Consider the following 14322-nt stretch of genomic DNA (forward strand, 5'->3'; position numbering starts at 1 on the left):
ATTTGGGGTACTTTGACTCCCTGATGGAACTATTTTCTAATAGTTTCTCCACCTCCCCGCAGACGGCATTGTTGATGGTGGGGTTGAATTTACGTTTGAACTGCCTTACTAGGGGGGTAGAACGGTTCGACGTTAATTTGTGTGTGGCTATCTCCCTGGGGTTGCCTAGCATATCTTCATGGCTGGAGGCAAATAAATCTACATTAGTTATTAAGCATTGACTGAATTTACCTGGTTCCCGGAGTTTGCAACTGATGTAGGCCTTTTGCTACAGTCATTAAGGTCCAATTGAACAAGGTCGAGGTCTTCAATGGTCGAGTCCGCATCCTCAACCATTTTGGAATCCATGATGAAGTCCCTGGTCTCCTCTTGTGTCGACCTCGGCCCTGCTGATTGCTATGCCTCTATTTCCTTGTCTTTTTTCTGTTGGTTTGTCGTGCTGTCTAAGGTGATACGGTAGCACTCCCGGGATGTACGTTGTTCTCTGCATATGCTAAATATCCCCCAAAGTGTTGGGAATTTGATTACTTGGTATAGGCTGGAGGGGATGGCTCTCATGGGATGTATCCATGGTCGTCCTACTATGGCATTGTATGCGGTGGCCTGGTCCATGATGTGGAATGTTGTCTCCAGCGCCACGTCGGCGTCCAAAACGAGGAGTGTAATTTCTCTCGATGTCTGCTCAACTTCATTATTAAAATCGGTTAACGTGATGCAGCGCAACACTCTCGGGGGTGGATAATGCATACTCCACTTCCATTGTCCAGCATAATACGTTTGACATCAGTATCTAGAATGTGCAAAGTAATGACGAGGGCATCATTATGAGGGAAAGTCAAACCGTCGGCATCTGACTCATCGAAGATGATACTTTCTTTGAGTCTGTCATACCATTCGCGTGTGATAGATCGCTTGAGCTTGTGAGTGATGGCGAATTTAACGTCGTTGATAGAGGAGTCATCATTGCCGATGATGATCATGTTGATAGTACGAGCTGGTGATGACAGCTTTGCCAGACATTGGTATTCACATCCTCTAGCAAAGTTATTTCTCCCCTTGTCGTTTAGAAACTCTTTGAGGTGTCCCTGTCGCAACATGTTTACCACTTCTTGCCTAAGGGCGATGCAATCTCATTTTTTATGCCCATGTTCCTAGTGGAACTCACAGAGGGCGTCGGATGTTCTGGTGCTCGGATCGGACCTCATTTTTGGCGGCCACTTTACCTTCGTTCCGAGTTTCTCCGGAGCATAGACTATGTCTTTAGGTGACACACAAAAATTGTGAGAAGATAATAAGGGGGCATACCTCTCTCATTCCGGTGAGTCCCTATCCTTGGCCTGGATGGGCCTTCTTCATAGCGGAGGGAAGGTGGGGCGGGTGCCCTGACGTATGGCTGGTGTCGTTCCTTGTTGGGTCGTGACACTTTGTGATCCCTCCTGATGTTGTCTCTTTATTCTTTTCTGGACTCGGTTTGTATCGAAATGAGCCGATGAGATGGTCCGTTGAGGTCGACTTCGACACATAGGCATTATCGATTTTGTCCCAATTGGTTGGAGGATATTTCATCAATCGGCTCAACAGTTTTCTAGTTTCTCTCGAACCATCTCTACTCAACCCATTCTGGAAAGCCGTGACCGCTATCCCCTCGACACATTTGGCAGAGTCATCCTTACCCTGTTGAATCGGGCGAATAAGTCCCCCAGTCACTCTCCCACTGACTGCTTGATGGCGAATATGTTATTTACTCTTGTTTCAGCCTTCTTGGCCTCGGCATGTGCCGTTACGAACTTATCAGCCATTTCCTCGAAAGTTTCTATGGAGCGGGCTGGCAGCTATGAGTACCATGTTAATGCCCCTCCCGTAAGGGTTTCACCAAACTTTTTCAGCAAAATAGAGGACACATTTTCCTTGGTGAGGTCGTTTCCTTTTACATCGGTGACATAATGAGTCACATGATCTTCAGGATCGATCGTTCCACCGTATATTCTGAGGTAGGGCGACATTTTGAAGGTCTTTGGTATGGCATGCGGGGCTGCTTCTTCATCGTTCGACTGTTCTACGAACCTGCTGGTGTCCCTCTTTGGCAATAGCTTAGGAGCGTCTGGTATCTTGTCTAATCATTCTAGGTGTTCTTTCATTTGATCTTTGAGTACTTTATTTTCATTCTCCATTTCCTCCATCCTCTTTAGAACAACGGCGAGGGCGCTATCACCTGCACTCTTAGTAACATTGTGGGTTATACCTTGTGTTGGAGGGTCTGGTCGGTCGCTTTGTTCATCTGCTCGTTGTACTGTGCAGGCTCTTGTGGTCTCTATAGTTGTGCATGGAGCGGGCTTGTTGAGCATGCTTAATAGTGTATCAGTCAGCCATGCTTCGAGGAGCTTTTTCACGACCGGTAGCGTCCCTTCTTCTGTGGACGTGGAGGCCCCTTTTCTATTGGGTTTTGTATATTACAATAGGGAGGAGGCGACCTCTCGAGCCTAGGGGAGGCGGTGGGCGTCACATCCTCGCCTATTGTTTCACAGCTCTCGTTGATAGTATTCATGAGGTTACTGAGGAAATCACCTATTACTTTAGTTTTCTCTCCTTGGTTACTTGCCATGAAGGCTTTTGTACGTGCAAAGAAAGAGGAAAATGTTGGGGTTTGTGAAGTTAGTGACTCACGTTAGCCGGAGATCTAAAGGAAACTAAGAAGTTAACTAAGAAGTCCCCACATATGGCGCCAAACTGTTTGACAAAAGAATTTTGATTTTGACTCAACCAATTAGATTTATTTAGAGAAGAGTTAATCTTAGTTAAAAATAATATCCAAAGATAATGCTACATGTGTCAAGACGAAAGAATTAATATATCTTGTCCGGATGTTAGAAAATATGAGCAATGATAGTGATATTCAATGATCCAAAAAGATGGAATATGTCATTAAATAGTAATAAATAGCAATAAATGACACTTAAGTAAATAAAACATGTGAGTCACCCGAAAAGGGATGAGATCAGTAGATCTTCTTTATCGAAATGATGAATGATTGATAAGCTGTTGAATATTTGGGTTGTTCTTGGATCCGGTGAAAATGCTAGACAAGAATCTTGGTAAAAATATTATTTTTGTATATATGCGATAAGACCAGATTCTCTCTTACAAAGTCAATGTGTTATTTACAAATAAATATCTTGTGTCCCCAATCATTGTATCTCTTTCTATTTATAGAGAACATGTTCCTAGACAACCCTAATAGTATATATGCAGAGAATATCCACTAGAATATTCTCCTTGATGTCTTATCTTAGAACTAGCCGTTATAACCCTATCTAAGATGCTCGACCTCGACCTTGATCCATGGTGACTTCGCGACCTTGATCTTTGTTGACTCTTTGACTGCATCCATCATTGCTTTGAGGCTATATCGCCCCAAGGTCGGTCTGTATGGGAACATCACTAATAGCATGTGAAAGTCGATGAGAGCTATAATAGCGCTGACGTGGTTTGCCCATATCAAAGACATTTTTTGGCCTACACAGTAACTAAGTCTAAATTGAATATATTAAATGACGATTGGGGATTTCTATGGAGCATAGCTTCTTCTTTTATTGAGTTGGCTATATAGGATCAACATTCATCAATTTTAGAAATTTAGGTTTTATATATAACTAAAACACAATTGGAATGTATTAATTATGTGACTAAAAAATATTATTCATCGAGATAGAATATACACGCAACACGCATACCCTGTGACTAGTGTATTTAAATAGTTTGGACGCAACATATAAAGAAAGAAACATTCAATTTTATTTATTTACGTGTAACATAAGAAACAAACTTATAAATAACATGATGTAAATTAAAAATTAAAATAATTAATGATAACAAATCATATTCTTTTATAAAGACTACGTATATGAAAAACAAATATACGATTTATTTGTTTAGTTAGCGAAAATGGCCAAAATATCCATATCATATAAGAAATGGTTTAAATTTATTGTCCGTCCACCTTTTGGTCCGTAAATACCCCACAATTATTTTCTAGCTTAAAACCACCCCTCTTGCTAAAAAAGGAGTATGTGGCCCCCTTTTAATGCATTGGCAACTTATTATTGAGTCACGTAACTTCTTATTTTATTTTTTACATTCGTATTTAATATACTAGTCCTATTATTTGACCAGCCTCAACTCTATTATAACCCGAGTTTTTATAAAAAATGGAGAACCTTAACATTTCAGTTGTCTTCTTCCTCAAAACCCACTTGAGCAGCAACGACTCAACTATCCCACAACCACCAAAGTTTTGATCGAAAAAACCATATGAAGACATTTTCTTATGAACGGCGACAAACCTCTTTCTTCCCCTGTCCAATTTCCATTATTTTCTAATTTTTATCAAAAATATTTTTTGATGAGTGTTGTTTTTGTTTTGGCATATTTTTTCTCGTTAATCTCTCATATCCGAGAGAAATGAAGATTGTCACTAAAATCTAACAGCCGGAGTTAGTCTAAACCTGATTGAAAATTTCTACAGCGACCTTATTTGTCTCTTGTTTTCTCATGGTGTTCGCTGTTTATTTTTCGGACCACAATTTTGTTCTCTCACCGCTTATCCTTTCTTTGTGACTTGATGGATTTGTCTAAATAGTGTAGTATAGAGCCATTTGAAAAAGAAAAAAAAGGAGAAGAGTGGAATATAATAGAAACTGATAAGAGAAAGAAAAAGAGAAAACTTAGAAGGAGTTTGTAACTATTTGGATCGGAGATCTTAGCAGGTTTTGGTGGCGTGGTTGGTAAAAATTTATGAGATAAAGAAGAAGAAGGGTTGGGATGAAGGGGGATTTAATTAAAGGTGTCGAGGCGGGCTAGGTTATAGGACGGGTTCGGTCTGCACAAACAAAGTAAAGGGCACGTCAATCATGACCGTCTAGGCCAAGAAAGGTTCCAGTCCAAATTAGAGAGGGGGCTTCAAAGCCACCATCGGCTAAGAAGCGAAAAGTAGTTGAGGTGAAGGGAAAGGGCAAGACGAAAAAGGTTGTCGAGTCAGAATCTAAACCTGACTCATGTGATGATGAGGAGACAGTGATTTCGTTGCCTGAAGGTGAAGGGGAGCCGAGTGCTCTGGTTGCTAAGGTCGCGTGAGAAAAGGATTTTGTGAGTGAAAGTGAGTGGAACAAATGGAAGCTTATAAAGACTAAGCAAATCAATCCAATATTATTCGAAAGACCATTGAATTTTGGGGCTACCAAGTCAAGTTGCCCAGATATTTTACGAGCAATATAGCAGAATGGGTGGACACGCCTTGCTTAAGAGCCGAAGGACGATGCAAATTTGACTCTTGTGCGTGAGTTGTATGCAAACTGGGACCCTGACAGGGGAAATGACATTGTTTGGGTTCGTGGGACTCAAGTTGATATCCCCGCCATGACAATAAATAAGTACTACCGCATACCTTTGCAGTCTGAATCAGAGTACTGGAGGAGAAAGCAAAGTCCGGATTTGGACCACATAGTTGTTGCCTTGTGTGGGGGGTCAAGACGAGCCGAGTGGACAGATATTGATGGGTTGGCAAAAACGTACATGAACAAGGAGGCTCGGGTATGGTTGAATTAGGTCTGTAACAGATTAATGCCAGCAACGCACAAGTCTATTGTGATTTGGGAGCGAGTGTTCTTGGTATATGCCCTATGACAGGTATTGTGGTGAACATTGGAGCTATCTTGCGAAGTCAAATGGCGAAGACCAGAAAGAACATGCAGTGGACGCTCTACTTTGTGCATATTTTGACTGCGTTACTTGCTAAATACAAGATGATTGAGAAGGATGATGAGATATATGGAGGCACAGAGTCGGCGTCCCATGATATTTGCTCTGTTTAGGACCCAACGAAAATGACTATAAAGAAGAAGGGCCATGGTGAGCATATCACTGATATGGAGGGCATACTTCAACAGTTGCGAGCAGATTTAGAGGCACGAGACCGTGCTTTGCTAGCCACACAGAAGACTAGAGATCAGTGGATGCGAGAGCAGTTTGCTATGCTGCTCGAGGTTGTTCGTGGACGGAGACAGGTACGACACATTGGAGTCCAGACAAACTTTGAGGAGCCGAGAGATGCAGAGTTGTCTGCTTTGAGTGCTACTGATGGCAATGCTACTGAGGAGCCGACGAAGGTTCGAGATATGGCTATGGGGGATGCTGCTCCGACTAGGGAGGGTGAGATGATAGCAGTCGTCGGCACATTTGGTGTCGCATTGGAGGATCCATCAGCATTACGGACCGAGGTACGCTACCGGTCCTCCTCGCAGCCTGAGATATGATGAGGGAATTTCTGACACCCACTCTACTATTGATCATTTATTGTTTTCTGTGATATTGTGCAACTGGAGACAATGCACTCTCTTAAGTGTGGGGTGAGGGTGTCAGAATTTGATTTTGTGGCATGTGTTTAATTGCTAGTGATATATTATGTTATGATCACACTTAAGGCCATTGTAATTGTATAATTATAGTTAGCATTTTATTGGCGTAATCTCGGGTTTTCTTTAAACCACAATTCTTTCCTGAGGATGCCATTTTCTTGAACCGGGTAGTCTTAGGTAGTTTTTCTTTCTCAAACTTTGTAAAAGAATTTGTGGACTTTGCCCGACGATGGATTGCCTAGACAGTTTTCTTGAGGGTTTAAAGTCTAAGAAAAAAGATATAAAAAAGACTTTTTCTCTTCTTTTCCTTTGTTTGTTTTGAACTGATATTGGAATGGGAACATATTGAGTATTGTCCTTCATGACATATTTTATATCGGGGCTTAGACCTGGAGCATTTGTTCTTAGTACTTTCTTCGTAATTATTGTGAGTATGTGCCTTGAGAATATATATGTGACTTTACTCTAACTCTTGGGCTCATCTTTTGAATCTTGTTATCTACGTCCTATATGGTTTAGTTTTATGATGACTGTGCTTAGCTGCTTTAACTTGTGAGTCAGGTCTGAGCCGTCTTGAGTAGGTCATGTGCATTGTGCGAGGTGAGAAGCTTGAGTTGTACTTTGTTCGATCCTAGGATAGCCTAGAACTTACCCCATGTGTGAGTCGAAGTGAAATGATTATGTATTGTTAGGCTAGGAGATGATATAGGCATTTCTTTGATTGACCATTGAGCCATTTTTATCCACCAGTGCTAATATTATCCATAGTCAGCCCTTTTTGAGCATGTAGACCATTTCTTTGGCACCCACATTATAAGCTAAATACCATATTCTTAATCCAATCTTGTTCACCCTTTACCTCCAAAGGTACGTAAGTTACTTTAAGAGTAAATAAAGAGACCGGGTAGCTTTTTAGTGGAACCATAGGAAGGTCAGAAGGCCCGTTGTGTTTAAATGAATTACTAGCTGGAAATACCAAAATTAAGGGGAGTGTAAAAAAAAGATTTTGAAGTACACCTCCCATGTATTGATCCGGTCTAGTGAGAACATCTACGTGATGATATGCTTAAAGAATAAGGGCCTAATCGTATATTGCCCGTGATGAGAAGGTGTTTGAAAGTAAAGTGTAGTGTATTAAAGTGTTTAGGAGGGATAGTTAATATTTTTCCCAAATATATCCTACACGTCCCTTAGCCTACATTACAATTTATGAAGTCCTACTTGATCTGAGTCTGTGCGAACTTAATTAGTCAAGTATTACACTACGGGCAAGTTTATGGTACGAACTTGGGTGGCATATGAGTTATTTTTGCGAGAGTGAGCGAATTCTTTCGATTTGAGAGTCCTTAAAATATACTTAAACTTATGTTTGAGTGTATGGACTGCTGTCTCTTTTTGATTTGTTGGTGAGGGCACATGATTTGCAAAGGATTGGTAAATTCCTTGGTTTTTGAGTTGGCACAAGAAGCGAGTCTTAGTTTGGGATGTATCGGAGTCAAATTTGAGTCTAGGATGTTAGAGAGAGTCACAGAGTAATTTTAATTAGTCTCGGCATGATGTAAAGCTTGAAGAAAATTATGAATAGTGCTTAAGTTAGGTTCTAATCATTGGTATAAACCATTGTCATTGGCATGGGGCTTGAGTAGGTTTGGAAAGTTGCTGCTTGTTAATGTGCTTAATTTTATTCGCTCGAGGACGAGCAAACGTCTAAGTGTGGGGTGGTGATAAATGGTCAAAAGTGCATGATTTGAGTGTACTTTCATCTCATTTGTCGTGTAAGTTGCGGGAGATTTGTCATGGGCGGCTTTCCATCCATGCCCCATGACCCCTTGGACGTGCCCCGTGGCGTCCTGGCAAGCCTCCCAATGCCCAGCGCCACGGTCGGCCCCGTGGTCTCGGAAGCTCTAAGTGACTAGCGCGCATGTTCCTCTGTCGCCCCACCGATAGCCATTACCAGCGCCCAGCCACAGGCAGATGCCAACAACGCCGCGCGCGCAAACGACACCGTTCGCGCAGACCCTGATGTTAAAGACAAAGTTGCTGCTAACACACTTATTTCTACTTTGTAGAAGACTAAGTCCTTTTCATTGTAAATATAGAGTAGTTTTACTGCATTTTTCTTTCAGTGTGATTTTATAGCTTATTTAGGTCGAGTCATGTAACTTTGGTTTATTTTTTTTAAGCATTATTAAGGGGGACCAAGCAATCAAATTTTCTAGCAAGCAAACAATTCTCTGTACTGGTGTCTCTTCCCCCGACACCGTGTTGTTTTTCTATAATAGTTTTCATTCAATGCAATCAACCTTTCTTTCATTGTCAATTCTCTTTTCTGCTCTTTCTCAATTGCTCATGACATTGGTTTTCCTGTACGGCACTAACAATCTAGTCTAGCGTACGGAGGGGACCTCAGTTGGTGGATAGCAATCGCACTGACATTGATTACTTAGCCTTATGTCGCCCTTCCAAAGAATCTCAGGAAGGCGCCATGTAACAGTTGGTATCACAGCCTAGGATCAACATCAGGAGAGGTATTACATTACAATTACCACAATTTCTAACCATAGTGAATTTTGGGGATCGCATCGCGACCCTTGAGGGAACGGTTGACGCATTACGGTCCCATGTGGAAATGATGCCTGACCTAAAGACCAGCCTGGTGCAAAGGTTGGATGACCTAGACTGCAGACGGATCCAAGCCGAAGTTGACATAGAAAGCATCAGTCCCCACTTTGAAGGAGACCGGTAAATGGCAGCCACAGAGGCAGCCGAAATTTTTGGTAAATTCGAGGTCCTCCAACAGGAGCGTGCCGAGGATTTAGCCCACAAGGCACAAGAGGCAGACAAGGTGACTGCCATGCAACAAACTATAGACAACTTGACAGACCAACTCAACATTGTCAATGCTGCTTTACAGGGCCTGCTTTGAGGAGGCGGAAACCAAATTGGGGGTGTTGTGAACCTCGCCCCTGTGGCACAAAAACTAAAAATTCCTGAGCCAAAGCCATACAGTGGAGCTCGGAATGCCAAAGAAGTGGAAAACTTTATTTTCGACATCGAACAATACTTCAATGTCGTGGGGGCCTAGAAGAAGCTAAGAAGGTAGCAACTGCGGCCATGTATCTTCAGGGTGATTCCAAACTCTGGTGGCGGGTGAAATACGAAGCCATCACGGCCGGTGAAGATGCCCTCGAGACATGGGTAGAGCTGAAGATAGCCATACGCCTATAGTTCTTCCCCGAAAATGTTGAGCACAATGCAAGGAGAAAGCTGTGGGAGCTTCGCCAGACCAAATCAGTGCAGGATTACATGCGGGAATTCTCTGAGCTTCACCTTTCTGGAAGGGTTGAAACCTTATGCCCGCATGGAGTTACAAAGACAAAGGGTAGACACGTTACCTAAGGCGATCCAAGCAGCAGAGTGCCTTGGGGATTATCAAGTGAAAGCCCAGAAGGACATACCTCAACAGCCTATCTGAGGAGGATACAAAGGGGGCCAGCCGAATACTGGTGGCCCTAGTAAAAGTGGAGGAGACCGGAGTGCAACCAAATCTAAGGATCCCTCCTCAAGCAGTACTAGCACTGCATCTAACAACAACGATCGGGGAAGGAAACCCCCATCAGGATGTCGGCATTGCGGTGGACCACATTGGAATAAGGAATGCCCACACACACAAATGAATTCCTATCAAGCTTTTGATGATGGGACGGATTACGACGCAGATGATGCGGACCATACTGAACCAGGAGGTGCATTCAATGCAACTATTGGCTATATTTATGAGTCCTTAGCGGGAAATAGTGCTGGTATCCGTAAGAAGAAGGACCCTGCCCAATCACTAAGAAAGGGAAAAAGAAGGCGAATGAGAGGACTCCTCCTAATCAAGAGAGGACCTTAATGTTCGTTGACATGAAGGTAAATGGCAAGCCCATTCGGGCCATGATAGACACGGGTGCTACCCACAACTACTTAGCCTCGACTCAAGTGGAGCGCCTTGGCCTAGTTGTAGGAAAGGGCAAAGGTCGTGTCAAGGCTATCAACTCACCTCCACAGCCAGTGGGTGGAATAGCCAAAGAAGTACTAGTGAAGCTTGGCCCTTATGAAGGAAAATTCACCCTGCGCGTGGTGATCATAGATGACTTCGAGTTGATAGTGGGGTTAGAATTCCTGAGGCAAACCAACACCATACCCGTACCATATGCAGACATGTTAATGATGATGGGAGAAAATGGGGCCAAGCCCTGCATTATCCCGTGCATGCCTATGAAGATGGCCGCTGAGAACATCTCGGCTTTACAGCTTAAGAAGGGGGTTAGAAGACATGAACCTACGTTCCTGGCTACCCTCTGCATTGAAGATATAGAATGCTCTTCGGGTCCCATTCCTACACCCGTGAAGGAGCTGCTACTGGAATTTGAAGACATCATGCCACAAGACATGCCAAAGCGCCTCCCGCCTAGGCAAAATGTGGACCATGAGATTGAGTTAGTTCCGGGTGCGAAGCCACCTGCCCGGGTGTCGTACAGAATGTCACAACCCAAACTCACCGAACTTTGGAAATAATTAACGAAAATGCTAGACACAGGGATCATCGTACCCTTCAATTCCCCATACGGGTCCCCTGTGTAATTCCAAAAGAAACATGATGGCAGTATATGACTCTGCGTGGATTATTGGGCTCTAAACAAAATCATCGTGAAGAACAAGTACCCTGTTCCGCTAATGGCAAACTTGTTTGATAGACTGTGTGGTACGACGGTGTTCACCAAAATAGACCTGAGGACAGGTTATTGTCAAGTTCGGATTGCAGAGGGTGATGAACACAAGATGACCTGCGTGACAAGATATGGGTCGTACGACTTCCTGGTTATGCCATTTGGCTTGACTAACGCGCCAGCCACATTTTGCACCCGGATGAACAAAGTCTTCCAAGAATACATTGATGAATTCGTCATGGTCTACTTGGATGACATTGTGGTATATAGCCAGACCATGGAAGAACACCTGGAGCACTTGCGGAAGGTCCTAGCCTGATTGCGGGAGAACGAATTATATGCGAAGCTATCAAAGTGCTCCTTTGATCAGAAACAAATTGACTTCCTCGGACATGTTATTGAGGAAGGGCGGATCAAGATGGACTAACAGAAGATTCAGGCCATCGCAGATTGGCCGCCGCCTAAGGATATCCCTGCCTTGAGGTCGTTCCTTAGCCTATGCAACTTATATCGGTGATTTGTAAAAAGTTACTCCCTCATTGCAGTGCTGCTGACAGAACTTCTCAAGAAGGTCACACCCTAGGATTGGGGCCCCAAGCGAGCAGAGGCCTTCAACACATTGAAAATGACTATGTCTAGTAGCCCCGTCTTGGCCCTCCCTGATTTGGCCAAGCCATTCGAGGTACAAACAGATGCCTATGACTATGCACTTGGTGGAGTCTTGATACAATAAGGGCATCCCGTAGCGTACGAGAGTCGGAAACTGAAGGATGCAAAGCGGTGTTATGCCGCCCACGAAAAGAATTATTGGTTGTCTTTCATTGCTTACGCCTTTGGAGGCATTATCTACTGGGGACCCCATTCGTGATCAAGACAGACAACACAACTGTTAGCCATTTCATGACCCAACCAAAGCTGAATGGTCGATAGGCTAGGTGGCAGAAACTCATAGCGTAATTTCACTTCAACCTGGAGTATCGAAGTGGGAAAATTAATCATGTTGTTGATGCGCTCAGTCAGAGAGATGATCTAGCATTGGTGTGCGTACTGGCCACCCTAAGGGGGAGCGAAGTAAACACCACCATAAAAGACCAGATATTGGATCTACTCATCAAGGATCCTGCTGCACAGTATTTGGTTAATTTGGTAAGACAGGGCAAGACTCGCCAGTTCTACATAGAAGATGGTTTCCTGAAAGTAAAAGGGAACCGACTTTATGTTCCTAAAGGAGGAGATATGCGAAGGGCTCTTCTGGCGGAATGCCACAATACTGTGTGGGCCGGTCATCCCGGTGAAGAACGCACCATGGCATTGCTTCGTCGTGCATATTATTGGCCTCAAATGGCCGATGACGTCGCTCAGTATATGAAGACTTGTCTAGTATACCATAAGGATAAGTCATACCGCTTGATGCAGGTAGGACTCTTGGAACCACTAGCTGTCCCAAAAAGACCTTGGGAAAGCGTTTCCCTGGACTTCATAACCGGATTGCCCAAGGTCGGAGATCTCACAACTATCTTGGTTGTGGTGGATCGGTTTTCCAAGTATGTTACCTTTATAGCAATCCCACAATATATATCAGCAGAAGATACATCTTGACTCTTCTTCTCTCATGTCATCAAATATTGGGGCATGCCTAAAGACATCATTAGTGATCGCGGCTAACGCTTCACTAGCAAATTTTGGACTCAACTCTTTAAGTGCCTCGGGTCAAAATTGAGTCATAGCTCAAGTTTTCATCCGCAATCTGATGGTCAGATGGAGTGATTCAATGGCATGCTGGAGGAATATCTCCGGCACTTTGTAACCGGATCGCAGAAGAATTGGGTGAAGCTTTTGGATGCTGCTCAATTGTGTTTCAATTCACAAAAGAGCTCAAGTACCAACAAAAGCACTTTTAAAATTAATACCGGATAGCAACCTCTACTCCCACATACTGTGAACACACCAAACATGTCAAAATCTCCTCGGGCTGCTAGCTTCTCAAAAGAATGGAAGCAAAATTTAGAGATAGTGCAAAGTTATCTTGTCAAAGCTCAAAAGCGGATGAGGAGGCATGCTGATCAGAATTGACATTTTGTTGAATACCAAGTGGGAGACAAAGTGATGGTCAAAATCCCAAAGCGGTACTTGTTTGCAGGGGTCCATGACCCTCGCCTATTGCAAAAATATATTGGACCCTTGTCCATTGAAAGGCGCATTGGGAAAGTCGCATACCGTGTGGATACCCCAGCTTGGTGCAAAATCCATCCTATTTTCCATGACAGTCTCCTGAAAACTTTTTGGGAAGATATGAAGGATCCTTCATGAAGCCAACTCACAATACCAAGTATTCGAGGCCCCAATTCAACCGGGAAAAGGCGTGCTGAGGCTATTCTTGATGATCGAGTGATTCACGCCTCAAGGAAAGATCACCAAGAGTTATTGGTGAAATGGTAGGGATGTGATGCAGAGGAGAATACTTGGGAGAGGCGAACAAACCTCAAAGCCTACAAGAGCCTAATTGATGATTATCTTGCAAGTAAGGCACCGAGGACATTGCCAACTCAGGTGGGGGAGAATGTCATGGGCGGCTTTCCAGCCATGCCCCATGACCCCTTGGACGCGTCCCGTGGCGTCTTGGCAAGCCTCCCAACGCCCAGCGCCACGGTCGGCCCCGTGGTCTTGGCAGCTCCAAGTGACAAGCACTCATATGCCTCTGTCGCCCTACCGATAGCCATCACCAGCGCCCAGCCACTGGCAGATGCCAACAGCGCCGTGCGCGCAGACCCTGATGCTAAAGACAAAGTTGCTGCCAACAGACTTGTTTCTAATTTGTAGAAGACTAAGTTCTTTTCATTGTAAATATAGAGTAGTTTTACTGCATTTTCTTTCGGTGTGCTTTTACAGCCTATTTAGGTCAAGTCATGTAACTTTGGTTTATTTTTTTTAAGCATTATTAAGGGGGACCAAGCAATCAAACTTTCTAGCAAGCAAACAATTCTCTATACCGGTGTCTCTCCCCCCCGACACCGTGTTGTTTTTCTATCATAGCATTCATTCAATTCAATCAAGCTTTCTTTCATTCCCAATTCTCTTTTCTGCTCTCTCTCAATTGCTCATGACATTGGTTTTTCCGTACGACATTACAATCTAGTCTAGCGTACAGAGGGAACCTCAGTTGGCGGACAGCAATCGTACTGACATTGATTGCTTAGCTT

This window comes from Nicotiana tabacum, chromosome 23, assembly GCF_000715075.1.
Source record: "Nicotiana tabacum cultivar K326 chromosome 23, ASM71507v2, whole genome shotgun sequence".
NCBI classification, from domain to species: Eukaryota; Viridiplantae; Streptophyta; class Magnoliopsida; order Solanales; family Solanaceae; genus Nicotiana; species Nicotiana tabacum.